The 17500-nt window shown below is 46.1% G+C and overlaps 1 protein-coding gene across 1 annotated transcript in view; it reads left to right on the forward strand.

Annotated features, from left to right (window-relative positions):
* mcu (mitochondrial calcium uniporter) overlaps window positions 1–17500 on the forward strand; it is a 149270-nt gene that overhangs the window by 6609 nt on the left and 125161 nt on the right. The window lies entirely within an intron of this gene.

Below are 17500 nucleotides of genomic sequence, written 5' to 3' on the forward strand. Positions count from 1 at the left end.
TTGGCCTGTGTGTGTGTGTGTGTGTGTGTGTGTGTGTGTGTGTGTGTGTGTGTGTGTGTGTGTGTGTGTGTGTGTGTGTGTGTGTGTGTGTGTGTGTGTGTGTGTGTGTGTGTGTGTGCGTTTGCTGTGGTGGTGGTGGTGAATAGGACACGATTGTCCTGACTGTGTGTGTGTGTGACGTGTGCACGTTTGCTGTGGTGGTGGTCATTATAGGACACGATGGTGATTCTGTAGCAAGATTGTTTCGACTGCGTTTGTGTGTGTATTTTGTGTTTGTGTGTGAGTGACTGACAGAACATATTCCAACAGTCGTGATTGTGGTGTGTCCCTGGCTCTCTCTGCTGATTTACGCCTCTTGATCCATTGCAAGGGCCTGGATCAGATTTAGCCAATGAGCCCAGTGGTGCTGGCCCTGTGATTTATCTACATTGGTTCTCAACCTTTTTTTGAGCAAACGACCCCTTGACCTCATCATAAGCCTCCCAACGCCCCCTGACCTCATCATAAGCCTACCAACGCCCCTGACCTCATTGTAAGCCTGGCAACGTCCCCCTTAGTATTGAAAAATGAAATAGACTACTGGCCCCCAATGGGAACTAAGTCCCACCCCCAATCAGTTGTATCCTTCTCAACGCCCCCCTAGGGCTCCCCAACGCCCCCTCGGGGGCTGTACTGCCCCCGTTGAGAAACACTAATTTACATGGTAGGCCTAGAGGCTGGTTGGCTGGCTCTGTGCAATACAGTGTTCTGGGCAGAGCGAGGAGCCATTGCTGTGTGTGTGTATCATATCAGTGTGGTTCTGGATGGGTGATGACACTCACTGGTTGAATGTTTCAAGGCCAGAACTATTGGGCTGGGCACAGTGGGAAAAATCGTTGTGTATGTGTGTGTGTGTGTGTGTGTGTGTCTAAGGCTGGGTATTGATTAATATTTTTCGGTGCTAGTTCCGTTTCCGATACCTTCATTTCAGTTCCTGTGTGTGTGTTTATTCGTGTGTACATGTGTGTGGTTCTGTACCCAGTTTCTGTATGGTGCTGTTGCTAACCAGTTAACAGCTTAGTTGCCCCTGTGAAATGGCATTGCAACCAAGTAAGTTGGCAACACGCTAGCTTAGTTAGCAACTGAGCTTTTGAGAAATACTCCCCTGGACATGTGATCGTTGTTTTTGTTGTGTTGGTTGGCTGTTTCCTTGCTCAGATCCTGTGTGCTGGGCCGGAACAGAACCGAGCCAGAAACGGGAGTTAAGTGAGCGATGCTGTGGGCTATTCAGCATCACTGCATCAGCATCACCTGCACCAACTGTTTCATAATGGATGCTTACTCCCACTCAGCTGCCACAGCGCTGCCAAGCAGCAGGGACGGATCATGACTCCATGGGCCCCTGGGCCAGACAACAAGAAAGGGCCCCCTCCAGATGTTAGAGACCCTATATTGTTGGGCATTCAGGTGTTTTTCCCCTGAAAATATGTGAAAAGTGAGTTGTTAAAAGTGTGATTTTACACAACATAAGAATGGAAATGTAGAGGATTGGGCTTCAGGGCCCTCTGGACTCTTGGGCCCCTGGGCCTGGGCCCGGTAGGCCCTTGCAGTAATCCATCCTTGCCAAGCAGGTGTGATTATACTCAAAGGTGTGTGTGTGCATGTGCGCGTGTGTGTCTGTGCGTGCGTGCGTGCGCGTGTTTTGGAGTGTAATGGGCAATCTAATCTGTATGCCAGTGCTGCAGTAGGGTGGCTGGAAGTTAATTGTGCCTTTTTGTACACACACACACACACACACACACACACACACACACACACACACACACACACACACACACACACACACACACACACACACACACACACACACACACTTACTTACACATACCCACTAAGTAGGATGCCTTCTGTAATCTCATAAAATGTACCGCCCATATGTCCTTGGCATTATTATGATACCAGCTGTTTTCATAGTTCGACAGTTGTACAGCACTTTTAAGTTTATTTCGCCCGGCCAAAAGAAATGGATGGCTCTGGCGTAGACCAAAAGCTGGCCATCTTTGGAATGCAGTACTGTGTGTGAACAGCTGCTTGCTTGTTTCTTCTGACAGTGGCACCATGTGCCCTTGGGGGGCTCAATTTTTATGCCACGGCCCGTTAAGCACATTCGCGCTTCTGAAATCAAGGCGTTTTCACTTGATTTACTAAAAAGGAATATTTTAAGCAAAGGCAGCTCATCCTCTTTAGTAGCACAATGTCACGATGTCTAGACCAGGGGAGAAGGGAAAAAAAGATGGAAGACCTTCCTCTTGAAATTGTAATATCAGGCAGAAGACAGAAAAAGAAATGGGGGTACTTATCTCATAATTGGAGAGTTTTCACAGTTCCTGTTTTGCACCTTGTTTGTTATCCCTATAAGTGTCTGCCTTCGTGTCGTTTTTGTTGTGTTTCCTGCTGTTAAGCAGTTCGGAGCAGCTTTTTGGGCATTTCCTTTTCAAGATTGAAGTTTAGAGATTTATTTTTATTGCATCTCATCATAGGTGTATAAGGTGTTTCAATATCCTGATGTAAAAGAAACCACTGAATATCTGATTTCCCTCTTCAAAATATTGAATTAAAAACGTATTGTATCCTATGTTTACAAAAGGGGATGCTCACACATCAGTGTTAGGTGAGATGAGTGACTCTCTGGGTATTGCTTTAGGTACTAGACTGCATATTTTACTCATAGTGTGCGTGTGCGTGCGTGTTGTTTCGTGTGTCAGGAAGGCTGGGATTAGGAAAATGATTTTTGCCCGTTATCCAGGGGCTTTCTCCAGGCGAGGGTACTGCTTGAAGCAGGGGCTTTAGAGAGAGAGAGAAGGGTGGGGGTGGGCTTTAGAACGGAGAACTGAGCACTGGATTTGGCTTTGGAACCGGACGGTGGCTGCAACACACACACACACACACACACACACACACACACACACACACACACACACACACACACACACACACACACACACACAGGCTGTCTTGTTAGAGCCCTCATTACGTCCATCCAGCCACTGCCAGAGCGGGTTCAGGGCCTGGCTCATGCCTGCCAGATGTTCACCTTGAAGCTAGAGGACAGAAGGGCCGTGTGTGTGTGTGTGTGTGTGTATGTGTGTGTGTGCTTGTTTGTGTTTGTGTGTGTGTGTGTGTGTGTGTGTGTGTGTGTATGTGTGTGTGTGCTTGTTTGTGTTTGTGTGTGTATGCGCATGTGCTTCTCTGTGCATGCGTGTGCTTGCTCAAATGCAAATTTGTGTGTGTGTGTGTGTGTGTGTGTGTGTGTGTGTGTGTGTGTGTGTGTGTGTGTGCGCATGTGCTTCTCTGTGCATGCGTGTGCTTGCTCAAATGCAAATTTGTGTGTGTGTGTGTGTGTGTGTGTGTGTTTGTACTTGTGCATAGGCTGTGTCTGTGTGTCTGTGTGTCTGTGTCTGTGTGTGTTTGTGTTGGTGCATAGGTTGACTTTGTCTGTGTGTGTGTGTGTGTGTGTGTGTGTGTGTGTGTGTGTGTGTGTGTGTGTGTGTGTTTGGTTGTGTGCAATGCATGCACACAGGCTTGTGTACACATGCCTCTCCTGCTGTATCCCCGCATAGAGTGCCTGGCTATAACGCTGTGTGCATTCACACCTCACAGACAGCTGTTTGCTCTGGTTAGCAAGAAAAAAAATAGAAATAGTTTCCACTTCAAACAGCCATGTTTTGTAGCAGAAACATACTGGCGATGCATGTAGAATCTCAACTGAAGGCTGCACAAAGCAGCAGGAGCCTCGTACTGTAGCCTGTATCTTTAATATGTATTGGTCTTGCAGCGTGTGTGTGTATTCAAACCCCTGGGGAAAAAATCTCTTCGATGAAACATATTTTTTAAATGGAAGCAATACTGTATGTACATGTGAATGTGTGAACTCCTCAATAAAGCCTGCACACATGAGCAAGCACGTTCTCTATGGCTTTCTCTTGGCTTCCCTTTGCATTGAGAAGCTGTATCTATCAGAGATTATCTAGGTTCTTTGCACCGTGTCTGGTTTTGTGTGCATTCAAACCTCTGGTCAATAAACTCCATTTCAGATATATTTTGTAACTGTCTTTGCCCGTAGGCTGCATCCTGGTCTGCTTTGGCCTTTGGATCGAGTGGCTGTCTCAGCCTGTGCATATTCAAACCTCTGCTTAGAAACATTTCCTGAGTCAGGTATATTTTGTAGCGGAAGCATACCTGGGAATACACACGGCATCCTTGATTAAGGGCTGCACACAGACTTTCCCCATAGGCTGCTAGCTAGTCTGCTTTGCCCTTTCTATTGAGTGGCTGTCAGCCTGTGTGTATTCAAGCCTCCCGCTTTAAAAATCGCCTTTTCAATCAGGTACATTTTGCAACAGGAAGGGTGTAAGTGGATGGGAGAAGAATTCTTAATTGGACACAGTATCCCCCATGCATTCTAGTCTGCATTGACATTTGCATCGAGGGGTACGCCTGTGTGTACTACTTGAGTGTGTTCCTCTTCTATCAGATGTATTTTGTAACCGGCAGTTTGAACACAGCAGCCATCTTCTTAGATTCCATCCGAGTCCGTCCTGGCCTTTCCGTCAAGTGGCCGGAAACCCAAAGCCTTTGGGTTAGACAAATCTCCACTTCAATCAAATAATGCAGACTGAGGATGCATGTCGAATCCCAAATAAAGATTGCGCACTTTATAGATTCCGTCTTAGTCGGTTCCGCTTGCCATTGCATTCGGTGGCTGCCAGTCTATGTGTATTTAAGCCTCTGGTTTTGGATATCCTGCTCTTGTGGCAGATATACGTTTTCTATGTGGCTTTATACAGAGGATGCGAGTTGGAATCTCCTCCTTTTTCATAGGCCTCTCTGCATTGATTTTTGTGAAATGTGTATTTAAGCCTTTTAAAAAAAAACCACTGACATCTAGTTGAGGGATATGCAACTAGAATTCCCAATAAAGGTAGCATAGTCATACAAGCTACAGACTACAGTGCATACCGGCATTTCCCCATACCGTGCATCAGTCTTCTCTGGCCTAGAAGAACACGTAGAATTCCCAATAAAGGCTTCATGCACACATATCTCCATGGAGCGCATGGAGTGGCCTATCAACAGCTACAATCGGAAGCAAAAGATGCATCCCATAGAGACTGTATCCTTGTCTTCACTGGCATTTTAGCACCTAGAATTCCAAATAAAGTCTGCACAGAGGCATATCCCCACACACACTGCAGTTCTTCATTGACGTTACGTAGGAGCACCTAATATCTACAATAAAGGATGGCTGCAAGCATATTGTCATAGGCTGCGTACAGCACATCTTTCTTCTTCACTGGCCTTTTGTCCCCTTTGCCTGCCTGTGTGTCTGTGTTGCAAAGCTCCAAGGCTGTTCTGCGTGGGTGTAGTGTATTTTATGAACACCTAGGCTATGAACGCAGCACACCACAACACAACACAGGCTGCTAATTACGACCTTGCAAGGCTCGTTATTGTCCCTGTTAAAAGACTCCCAGGGCTGTCCTCCGCGCCACAATGCAGCCCCCAGCCAGCAAGCTCTGATGACAAGGACCCGCACCAGGGTTTAACGGGGATGTGTTTGTGTTTGTGTTTGTGTTTGTGCATACGTGTGATGATGAAGGGTGTGGGTGGAAATCCATTAAGAAGGCTAAATTACCTGCCTTGTCACCAGGTGAAGGTACAGTTTGTGCAGATGAATAATGTAATATGAAAGGCTGTACAGATGGGTGAAGACAAACAAAGTAATCACTGTTGTTTTGAGCGCCATTACGTAAATGCCTACAACCATAGAATTATATCAACAACACTAAGTAGACAACCTTAAATGAATGTTAAAAGTCACACCAAAGTTTAAACCCTTTGTGCAGAGCCTATTGTATGTAATAACCTTACTCTAACCAACATTGCTATGACCAAGTCTTAATCTGTTACTAAAGTTTCTTGATGAGGTCATATTACATAGCATTACACTTAGCTGACTTAGCTGATTAGTCAGGGTATTGGTTACAGTCCTGGAAGTACCGTAATGTGAGGTTAGGTGCCCCTTGCTCAAGGGCACTTCAGGCATGGATGGAGGTGTATGGAGAGGTCAGGTGGGATTCGAACCTACAACCCCCAGACTGAAAGACCAACTATCTAACCACTTGGCCACAGCTGCTCATATAGCACATCTGAGACGCTGCTCAGGCTGTCTTCCTCAACATGGTGTCATCCCAACGCGTCATTTTTCAACTCGACAATGTTTTGTGACACCCCACTCGCCTCTTTTACTGTCCCGCGTTCTCCCATTGCTGTCTAATGCAGAGATGTCAAACTGTGGCCCGTAGAGTCATTATATTCGGCCTGCGAGAAATTTGGTGTGTCACAGGAATATAAGTGTTCCCAGGCTAATGAAACAGCTCACGCTCATACGCAACACAATATGTGCAGGCACATTTAACCCATTTTAGCCTGGACACACATATACGCTGCATTCAGGCTATTTAGATTTGAGGGTTTTTTTAAAATTTAAAATGTGGGTATGTAAGAGCTGAATGAACACATTCTAATGCAAATTGAGGTTCCTAGCTTTTAAATGCAACTCATGTCATGTTTGTATGTGCTTCGGAGGCTGAGATATTTAGGATTTAATAGGCAGAGGGCACTTTTTCCAAAAAAGGGCTTAGGCTGAAATAGGTTAAACTGCCATATGATGAGAGTGTGTGTGAAATTCAGCTATGAGGATTAATTGCAGGCACGCACAATTTTTGTCCATTTTTCAAAATGAATACCGAGTTCAGCCCATGACTCCATTCCAGATTTTAATTTTGGCCCTCAGTCCATTTGCGTTTGACATGCCTGGTTTAATGTATGGTAATCTCTTGTAATTTCATGGCCAATGCCCCCTACATTACCATCATTATCATTTCAAATCAACATTTGTTCCACTGCACCGCAAAAAAAATCACAGATTTTTGCTATTCAAATGTTGACCGGCATGAGAGGGGGCAGTATGTCATGATCAATATCAAGTGGGCTGTTGTACTGCTGGCGGGGGCTTTTAATGTGTAATGATGGATGTGTGAAAAGGCCTTTAGCCATGTCACCCGTAGACTTCCTGTTTCATCACCACTGATGCTGTTACTGCTGCTGCCTACTTTGAGCTGGCTAACGGGGGTGACTGTGGAGCTGTCACTGTCACTGCTCTTCACCTTTGGGCCCGGGGACTCACATCGTCACTCTCTCGAAAGCTGTAAAAGACGAGAATAAAAGCTTTCGTAAAATAATGTTATTATTACAGCTTTCCACATTAACATTTCCACAAAATGGCCCTGCCTTGGCCAACCCGTGGGGCACTCCCCTGCCATGCGGCTGACCCGGGTTCGATTCCCAGCCCGGGTCCTTTGCCGATCCCTCCCCTTTTCTCTCCCAATTTGTGTCCTGTCCGCCTCTCACACTGTTCTATCAAAAATAAAGTCGAAAAAGATAACAAAAATCCACAAAATATATTCTTTTAATTCAGTTGATGATTATGTTGTTAAGGATGTTTATGTCATATATATTTTTAAAGGTACTGCTTTATAGAGCAGTCTTGTCATATAATGGGTCTCTGGCACCTTTTTGTTATATTAATCACACTTTCATAGAATCCCAAGGAAAGGGATTTTTAGCCTTCCCATGCTTGTTGGATGTTTGAAGGCAAACAGTAGTCATGTTTCATGTGCCTTGGTCGTAGTAGTCAATATAGTGTAGTAGTCTGTATTGTGTGTTTTGTTGGAGGCTTGTCATCATGGTGAGGGTTGGCATAGTTACAGACACTATTCTACTCCGCTCCTCCACTCCACTAACTAAGACTATATTGTACTCAACCTGCTCTGACTTTGTTATGGCTTTGCATGTACTTTCTTTAGCGTTGCATATGTATAGCATGTTCATGTCCCCATGGCGATGGCGTCTGCTAAATATAATGTAACGTAATACCTACTTGTCCTACAACACAACATGAGCCAGGCTAATCATCAAGCTTCACAAGGCATGCCTTCCTACACTCGCCCACAGTTTAATATCCAATATCTCTCTCTTTCTCTCTGTCTCTCTCCTTTTCTGTCTCTCTTTTTCTGTCTCTCTTTTTCTGTCTCTCTTTCTCTTTCTCTCTCTCTCTCTCTCTCTCTCTCTCTCTCTCTCTCTCTCTCTCTCTCTCTCTCTCTCTGTGTCACACACACACACACACACACACACACACACACACACACACACACACACACACACACACACACACACAGCAAACACAGCAAACACAGCAAACACAAGCTTCACCACCACCCCACCGTTCACCAACAGCTGATGTTGCTCTTTGTGGCCTGCTGCCTAATTGAAAACAATAAATGAAATCTGACAGTTTCGATTCAGCCCGGTTCATCATTTTAAGGAGCCCACCTAAAAATCCATAATAGACTGCGCCAGATGATGCCCCAATGGGTTTTATAAGCCAGCACAAGCACCCCTCAGCCAGAATTATCTAAAGCAGGGTTTCCCAAACTGGGGTGCGTGCACCCCTGGGGGTGCCGGCCTGCCACAAGGGGGTGCGCGAGCTGAATAGAGTACTGGCTGAGATGTGTTATTTTTACAGAATTAATGAACATTACATGTTGTTTGGTGAATTGTATGCTGGAAGTATCCATCTTTAAGTGTCATTTATAACTCCTAGACTTGTCATGCAACAAATTCCATTATAATGATGGCAGAAAAAAACGTCAGGTCTATTGGAAATGAGTTTTGCTCAAAATGTGCGGTTGTGCAACATTCGCTTAGGGGGTGCGCAAACCACACTGAAATGTAAAAGGGGGTGCGCAGGGGAAAAAGTTTGGGAACCACTGATCTAAAGGCTATAGATTCATGAGATGGGGTGTGGAGGCATTACTGGCACGGAGCCTTGTTTTTGGAATCCTGAAGTCTTGTCTCAGCTTTTGCTTTATAGAATCCTCAAGGGATTATTAACCAATCAGACAGGAGTTATTAGGCTGTCTCAGCCAATCATGTGTGTTTTCTGTAAAGAATCCAAGAGCTGGGTTATGCTTGGACCTTCCAGAAAATATGGTTAATTGACCTGACAGTTTTTCTCTGAATGAGCTAGAATGTGGACAAGTGAAGAACAACATGTCATGAGTGAGTGGCTTTTGTGTTTAATAGGCTACTGTTACTGAATACTGAGTACTAAGCTTAATAGGCTCATTGTTGCCAGGATTTTTCGAGCAAGGTTGACATGTGTACCCGGTGTCACAGAAAATACACCTTGCAAGCTGCAGCTTTCCCCCGACAGTGTTGTCAGTTGGCGTAGGCAGAGCAATTGGATTGAAAATAGTAAAATCCTGCCTGCCATTCCTGTATTCTTCCTGCCTTTCTCAAAACATGACTTATTTCTCAGATTAGTGTCATCTGCCTAGAGATCAGCTCGTTAAGTGAATAGGCTCGAACAATACTTATTAAAATTTGGCTGTAATATCTGTTAGTTTCTTTTTTGACATCTATTTTTTCCTCCCAAATAAACCCTTTCATCTTCCCATCCTCCCCAACCATCGTCACTACATACTGTGGGTTCAAAAAGGGGAATGTGGCAGAATTTGTACAGACTGAGTTATCTGTGTGTGTCTGTAGGCTTGTACAGGGACCATGTGTCCGCTCTATATGTCCCCAGAGTGTCACTGTGCTGACAGCCATCTTAATGTGCCAAATGTGACAAACAGTCAAACGGACTAGTAAAAAAAATACATTTCATTCCCTGGCTCACCATGTAATGGTACTAACATTGACATCTGTTTTGCTCTCGTTCTGATGAGCCACGCTATGAATAATTATTATAATTGACACGTTCACCTGTCTGTGCACCCGTCATTAGCATGGACCTGTGTCAGCCTCAGGAGACACAAGCACACATATAGGAACACACACACACACACACCCCCACACACACACACACACCCACACACACACACACACACACACACACACACACACACACACACACACACACACACACACACACACACACACACACACACACACCCACACACACACAAACACACACACACAGTAGCATGTTGTCTTGTCTTCATTATCCGCACTCCATTGGGGGATTTAGTGTTCCAGATGAGACAGACACTACATGTACCAGATAGATAGACACGTCATGCTCCAGGATAAACTCTGGCTGCCTGTAAGCCACTTCACCCTCAACTCCAAAACTTTCCATTAAAGGACATCACCGTTCACTATGGTGAGAGCAGAAATGCAGGCCCAACATAGTGATGCACAAATACAGGCCACAAGTCCACTCACAAATTGCAGTAAATACAGGCCTAAACCAACTTAGAAATGTGAAATGGAAGCCTAAGCCTACCTGCAGACACTTGAAATAGAGGCCTAATCCTACCTACACACATAAAATACAAGCGTAGGCCTGACTACAGGTGAAATGCAAGCGTAAGAAAACATACAGACACATAAAAAAAGGCCTAAGCCAACTTACAGACTTGAAATGCAGGTGTATAAGCCTGACTACAGGCATGCAATACAAACATAAGCCTGACTACAAACACATGAAATACAAGCATAAGACAACTCCCAGACATGTGAAATACAGGCCTAATCCTACCTACAGACATGAAATACAGGCCGTGGCCAACCTACAGAGGTGTGAGCTAGCTAGCCTAGTTACTCAAACAGGAGACATTTCATCACAGTGAGAAAAGTGGCTGCTCAGCTAGCACTTTGACAAGCAGCCAGGTCAAGGTCACGAAGTAACCTTGACTCCTGCCTTTTTTCACCCTTTTGTCTTGTGTCTGTGTGTGCGTGTGCGTGTACGTGTGCGTGTGCACCTTGCCCCAGAAACGATCCCTCCCCCATTCTGCTTCCCCATTGGTGGGCCATATTTGGTCAAGGCTGAGTACCCTCTCTAAAATGTGACCCCCATCACCCCCTTTCACCATTACCACCTCCATGTCCATTTGTCATGCACACACACACACACACACACACACACACACACACACACACACACACACACACACACACACACACACACACACACACACACACACACACACACACACACACACACACACACACACACACACACACACACACACAGGCATACAAACACATTTACACCCTCGTCTCCCTTGAGTGCGGAGAAGATAAAGGGACGTGCGTGTGCATGTGCGTGCATGCGTGCGTGTGTGTGTACACGTATGCATGATGTGTCTGTGTGTGCGTGCATTGCATAAAGATATGCAGGGGTGTTTTGAGATTGGTTATTTGGGCCAGGCCTGAATCGATTAGCCGAGGCCGACTTCAGAAGCACATTTGACATTTTCAGGCCACACCGTCGGCTGGAGTAAACCGAGACGCCAAGCAAAGGGGTGCTGCGAATAACACACACACACACACACACACACACTCACTCACTCACTCACACACACACACACACACACACACACACACACACACACACACACACACACACACACACACACACACACACACACACACACACACACACACACACACACACACACACACACGCACCTTCCTCTTCCTGCATCCTCTCATCTGACATGGCATTTTTGCTGGCGATCTGCCCGAGGAGGTTTGCAGGGCATCATGGGATGCGACAAAAAGTAGCATGCGGCGTAGAGTCGAGACAAACACACAGACTATAATAACCCTGTCAAAGGGAGGGTTGTGAATCTGGATATGCCATGCAATATTTTGATGTCAGAGGAAATGTGTAATAACTTGCCCTGGGACTTACCACAGTGAGAGTGGGCATAAATTAAGGTGTGCGTGCGTGCGTGTGCGTATGCATGCGTGCAAGACTGTGAGTTGTATGTGTGTGTGTGTGTGCGCGTGTGTGTGCGTGCGTGCAAGACTGTAAGTTGTATGTGTGTGTGTGTGCGCGTGTGTGTGCGTGCATGCAAGACTGTAAGTTGTATGTGTGTGTGTGTGTGTGCGCGTGCATGTGCGTGCTCGACTGCTCGACTGCTGTATCTCTACAGGTAGACACAAGTTGCCATTGCTCTGTTGCAGGCATGATGAGACATGGCAAGATACCGCTGCCGGTTAGAGGTTTATCTGGGCTAATGTCTAACTGTGCGTGCATATCAGAAACGACCTAAGCCAGTGGTTCCCAACCTATGGGTCGGGACCCACCTTATGGGTCGCCAAAGATCCACAGGGGGTCGCGGAGCCCTCTTGATTTTAAGGGGTTTCATTTTAAATATATATAGCCCATGTTGAATAAAAGACAAAGCATTTAACTAATAAATGCATAGAACCAAATGCACAAATTTCAAATGCTACATTAAACATTTATTCTATATTTGACCAAAGACGAATTGAGGAATAAAATAACTAAAATTCGTTTTCGCAGGAAATAGAGGGCATCTTGTGACTCCGTCTCGTGTGGGCGCTCGCGTGGTTGGGTCACCAAAGCATACAATAGTAGAAAAAATGGGTCCCTTAAGAAAAAGGTTGGGAACCACTGAGCTAAGCTACCGAGTACCGCTTTGGCCGCTTTATTCGCCAACCCTCCATAGACAAATAATGACTTCAATTGCTCCGGTAGCGTAGGTCGCTTTTGGTTAACATGCACAGTTAGAACACAAAGCAACGTTTCCCACACACAGAGACATGTGCAGTATGTGAGGAAGTTGACCAATTTATGGTGATGGGTATTCATTCCGTGGTGCTGCGCCACAGGATGGTCTATATGGGAATTTAACACGGCAAAGTACTGCGTGCAATAGCGGGAAGACGCCAAGAGACGATTCCATTTGCTTCCTTCCTTTCCAAAAAAAAAAATCGGTGCTCGTCTTTATGAGAGTTGAGATGAGGTGAGAGGAGGAGTGGGATGGGTTCTGGAGAGAGGAGGAAATCGGGCGATAAGATGGAGAGGAGAAGTCAAGTCAAGTCAAGTAGGTTTTATTGTCAATTTCTTTACATGCACTGGTCATACAAAGAATTTGAAATTACATGTCTTGCTTTCCCATACAGACATAGACTAATCTAGGTAAGGACATAGACAGTATAGACATAGACAGTACTTATACATGGACTTAAGACAGTATGGACATAGACAATGCTCATACAGACATTTAAATAGGATGAGGTAAGACTTTGCTCTTCCTCACGAGAGAGGAGACGAGAACGATAGGTTCTGGATTGGGAGAGAGGGAACAGCAGAGTGATGGGAGAGAACAGGAGAGTGATGGATGGGTTCCGGAGCGGGAGAGAGAAGACAGGATAGGACTGGAGAGTAGAGGAGAAGACCTTTGTTTAACCAGGAAGGTCCCATTGAGGTAGAAACCTCTTCTTCCAGGGAGTCCTGGCCAAGACGGCATTAAGACAGTGGAGGCACATGCATATTATGACATAAAAACAGATAAAAAAAAAGCACACGTAAGGATATAAGACATATCAGAGTCTGATAATCAGACATAGGGGCAAACAAAATAGACACTGGACAAGACTAACAAGTAAGACCATCAAGCACTAAACAGTAAGAACTAACAAACTTAACAAAATCTGACATAAAAAATGGAGATGGAGAGTGGAAGAGAGGGCAGGGTACTGTGGAAGAGGTTGGGGAGAGTAAACAGTTTTGCAAAAGGTCTGCATAGGGAAAGAATGTCAATCATCTGTGGAAGCGAGCGTAATGATGTTGCCTCTTGCAGCAAGTAGAGCAGTGTGGAGATGTAATGAGCACTTATTAAGCAGGGGTAGTACGGCACCAGGCGAGCAAGCATGATGAAAGCTTGAACCGCCCCCCTATGGCTATGGATGGAGAGAAGGGAGGTGGAAGGAAGGAAGGAAGAAGGGAAGAGGGAGGAGAAAAGAAAGCAAGGAAAAAGACGATGGGAGAAAAGAGTTAGTATGCTATATGACGAGCCAGCCGGTGCTCAGTCAATGAGGCATAGACACACACACACACACACACACACACACACACACACACACACACACACACACACACACACACACACACACACACACACACACACACACACACACACACACACACACACACACCACAGACACACTGCAGACGAGAGAGAGGAAGTGGGAGATAGTGAAAAAAGCAGGGAGAGAAGAGAGAAAAACGGAGAAGAGAAGAGAGAGAAAAACAAAGCAGAGAAAACGGAAACGGAGCAGGACAGAGAAAGAAAGAGGGGAGCAAGAGGATAAGAGAGAGAGAGAGAGAGAGGGGTGGTGTGGTGTGGTGTGGTAGCATCAGGAGTGCTGTGTTTGCAGACACACACCTGTGAAGGCCCAGTGTCCTCTCTGCTCTCCCTGGCGACCGCAGTGATGGCTGCGCAGAAACACAGCAGCAGAGTGCCAACTTGCTCCTCATCCTCTCTCCTCTCTCTGTCGGACGCACGCACGCACACACACACACGCGCACACACACACGCGCACACACACACACACACACACACACACACACACACACACACACACACACACACACACACACACACACACACACACACTCACACTCTCTCCTCTTGCTAATACACTTTCTCTTCTGCCTAATTACCTGGACCAGCTGCTCCTGACCAGCTGCGTGTACTGTAAGTGGGGTTTTTTTTATCGCTCCCAATGTAGCCCTTTTGAGCAGTTTTGACCTTTCTTTTATTCATTACTTCATGACTTTTCTTCTGTCATCTCATTTCTTATTCTTTGGTTGTATTATGCCCTTTCATACAGTCTCTCTCTTTCTCAGTCTCTCACTCTTTCCTTTTATCACCCCCCTTTTTACCCTCTCTGACCATCATGCCATCTCTGCTGATTAAGTTTGTTCAGTTCTTTACTTCTGTTATCCCTTTCTTTGCTTTCATGCTGTCTTTACAGTAATTGCATTATTTGCTGCTTTATACCTGTTCTCTCTCTCTCTCTCTCCCTCTCTCTCTCTCTCTCTCTCTCTCTCTCTCCCTCTCTCTCTCTCTCTCTCTCTAGCTCTATCCCTCCTTTCTTTGACTCCCTCGGGGCCACCATCTCTCTCCTCTAGGGATGCACAATACCACTTTTTTGCAAACCGCTACAAGTACGAGTACATTAATGTGTGTACTTGCCGATACCGAGTACCGATACCGATTTACCTTTTACCACCAAAATACAATGAAAATAAATGCATGGCTTTGTTTTTTTCCACCTGTGATATTTGTATTGTCCATTTCCATGTAGATTTAAATGTTAGTAAATGTATGAGGTGGCACTTTTTTCCCATGATGCTTTCAAGTTCACAGAACGTGACAAGATTTTGCATTGTTTTGTGTAATAGCAGTATCGTTCCTGGTATCGGCAAGTGCTTGGCGAGTACGAGTACGAGTATAATGAGCAGTATCGGGTGCCGATGTCGATACCAGTATCGGTATCGGTGCATTCCTACTCTCCTCTCCTCTCCTCTCCTCTCCTCTCCTCTCCTCTCCTCTCCCCTCCCCTCCCCTCCCCTCCCCTCCCCTCCCCTCCCCTCCCCTCCCCTCCCCTCCCCTCTCCTCTCCTCTCCTCTCCTCTCCTCTCCTCTCCTCTCCTCTCCTCTCCTCTCCTCTCCTCTCCCCTCCCCCCCTCTCCTCTCCTCTCCTCTCCTCTCCTCTCCTCTCCTCTCCTCTCCTCTCCTCTCCTCTCCTCTCCCCTCCCCTCCCCTCCCCTCCCCTCCCCTCCCCTCCCCTCCCCTCCTCTCCTCTCCTCTCCTCTCCTCTCCTCTCCTCTCCTCTCCTCTTCCTCATCTCCTCTCCACCTCCACCTCCCCATCCTCTCCTCTCCTCTCCTCTCCTCTCCTCTCCTCTCCTCTCCTCTCCTCTCCTCTCCTCTCCTCTCCTCTCCTGTCCTATGAGTGTGTGTGTCACCCCTGTGGCCATTGTGTGTGCCATATCTGCCGTCCCCAGTGGCAGGCTGTTGGCTGGTTATGGTGCTGACTTTAATGCGTCACCCCGAGCTGAGCTCAGCGGCCATGGAAGAGAGGGAGATGGAAGGAGGAGGAGGAGAGGGAGAGAAAACAAGAGAGGGGACAAGCTAGCTAGTTACCGCTAGAGCAGCAACACTGCAGAGTAAGCTGCACAGATCCAGACATCAGCTGGGGAGAGGAGCATGCAGAACAGCGCAGCAGGCTGGGAGTAAAAGGAAAAGGACCTTAGAACCGAGTTGGAGGGGAAAGCCCAGACTATAGCAAAGGCAAAGGCCCTAAGCCAGGGGTGTCAAACTCAAATTGACCGAGGGCCAAAAACAAAATCTGGAACAAAGTCGCGGGCCGAACTCCACAATTATTTTTTTTAAATGGACTAAAATAGTGCACATACATTCACATACATTCTTTGCCATCATCTTTGTTAGTTAAAATGTGTCTGCACATCCTGTGACACACCATTAATGTATAGTGTAACACTAAATTTGTTGTATGTGGGACAACTGCAATACACATTTGAAATGGTCTCGCGGGCCAAATAAAATGGCTCAGCGGGCCAAATTTGGCCCCCGGGCCTGAGTTTGACATCCCTGCCCTAAGCGGTCAGACACAGTGATTGCGCTGACAACCACTGCTGTGGTCTGGGGAGAGTGATGTGCCAGTTAGACTACAGCAGGCGTGGGGAACCTTTTTATAGAATAGAATAGAATATTGTAATTATACAAAGTGTACTGAGATTTGAGCTTCCCTACAAGGTGCAGAGTGTGAGTTCATTGTCATAACAGCTTTGGGGAAGAAGCTGTTCTTCATCCTATTGGTTCTGGCTGGTAATGCCTTGTAGCGCCTGCCAGAGGGCAACAGCGTGAAGAGAAGGAAGCCAGGATGTGAGGGATCTTTAATGATACTTATTCGAGGGGCCACTACAAAATTTTCCTCCAGGTCTGTTCTAGGACCACAAACCAGGATTTCCCCTAGCACCTAGAACTAGGGGTGTAACGGTAAGCTTACACAAAAATCACGGTTCGGTACGTACCTCGGTTTTAGGGTCACGGTTCGGTACATTTTCGGTACAGTATATGGGAACAAAATAGAAAACCATTTTCTTCGTCAGCACGCTGTAAATTTCACCAAAATATTGTGAAAAAAAAGAAATACATTCAACCTGCTACTTTGGGTCGGAGATTTCCTCAGTGTAAGAAATAGTACTTTCTCCTAAAGGTTTCACAAAGACCAAGCCTCTACACCTGTTTTTTCTTGCATTCTCTCTCAGGGTTCTGCACAAGCTTCTGCATGTAGTAGCAGCATAATGTAAAAACATGAACAGAGTAGCCTTTTGCTCAACCTTTCGGTACTCGGTACAGCACAGTTCGATTCGGTACAGGTCTTTTCGGTACGATACGTCGGTTCGGTTCGATATCGTTACACCCCTACCTAGAACCTTTACAACAGACCCCACCTTCACTGAACATGTAACTTGAACATATAACAGCGGGGCTGACAGCCTAGGCAGACAGCGGGGGAAGCTTTGTTTTTTTTTTCCTCCAC

This window comes from Engraulis encrasicolus, chromosome 24 (genome assembly GCF_034702125.1).
Source record: "Engraulis encrasicolus isolate BLACKSEA-1 chromosome 24, IST_EnEncr_1.0, whole genome shotgun sequence".
NCBI classification, from domain to species: domain Eukaryota; kingdom Metazoa; phylum Chordata; class Actinopteri; order Clupeiformes; family Engraulidae; genus Engraulis; species Engraulis encrasicolus.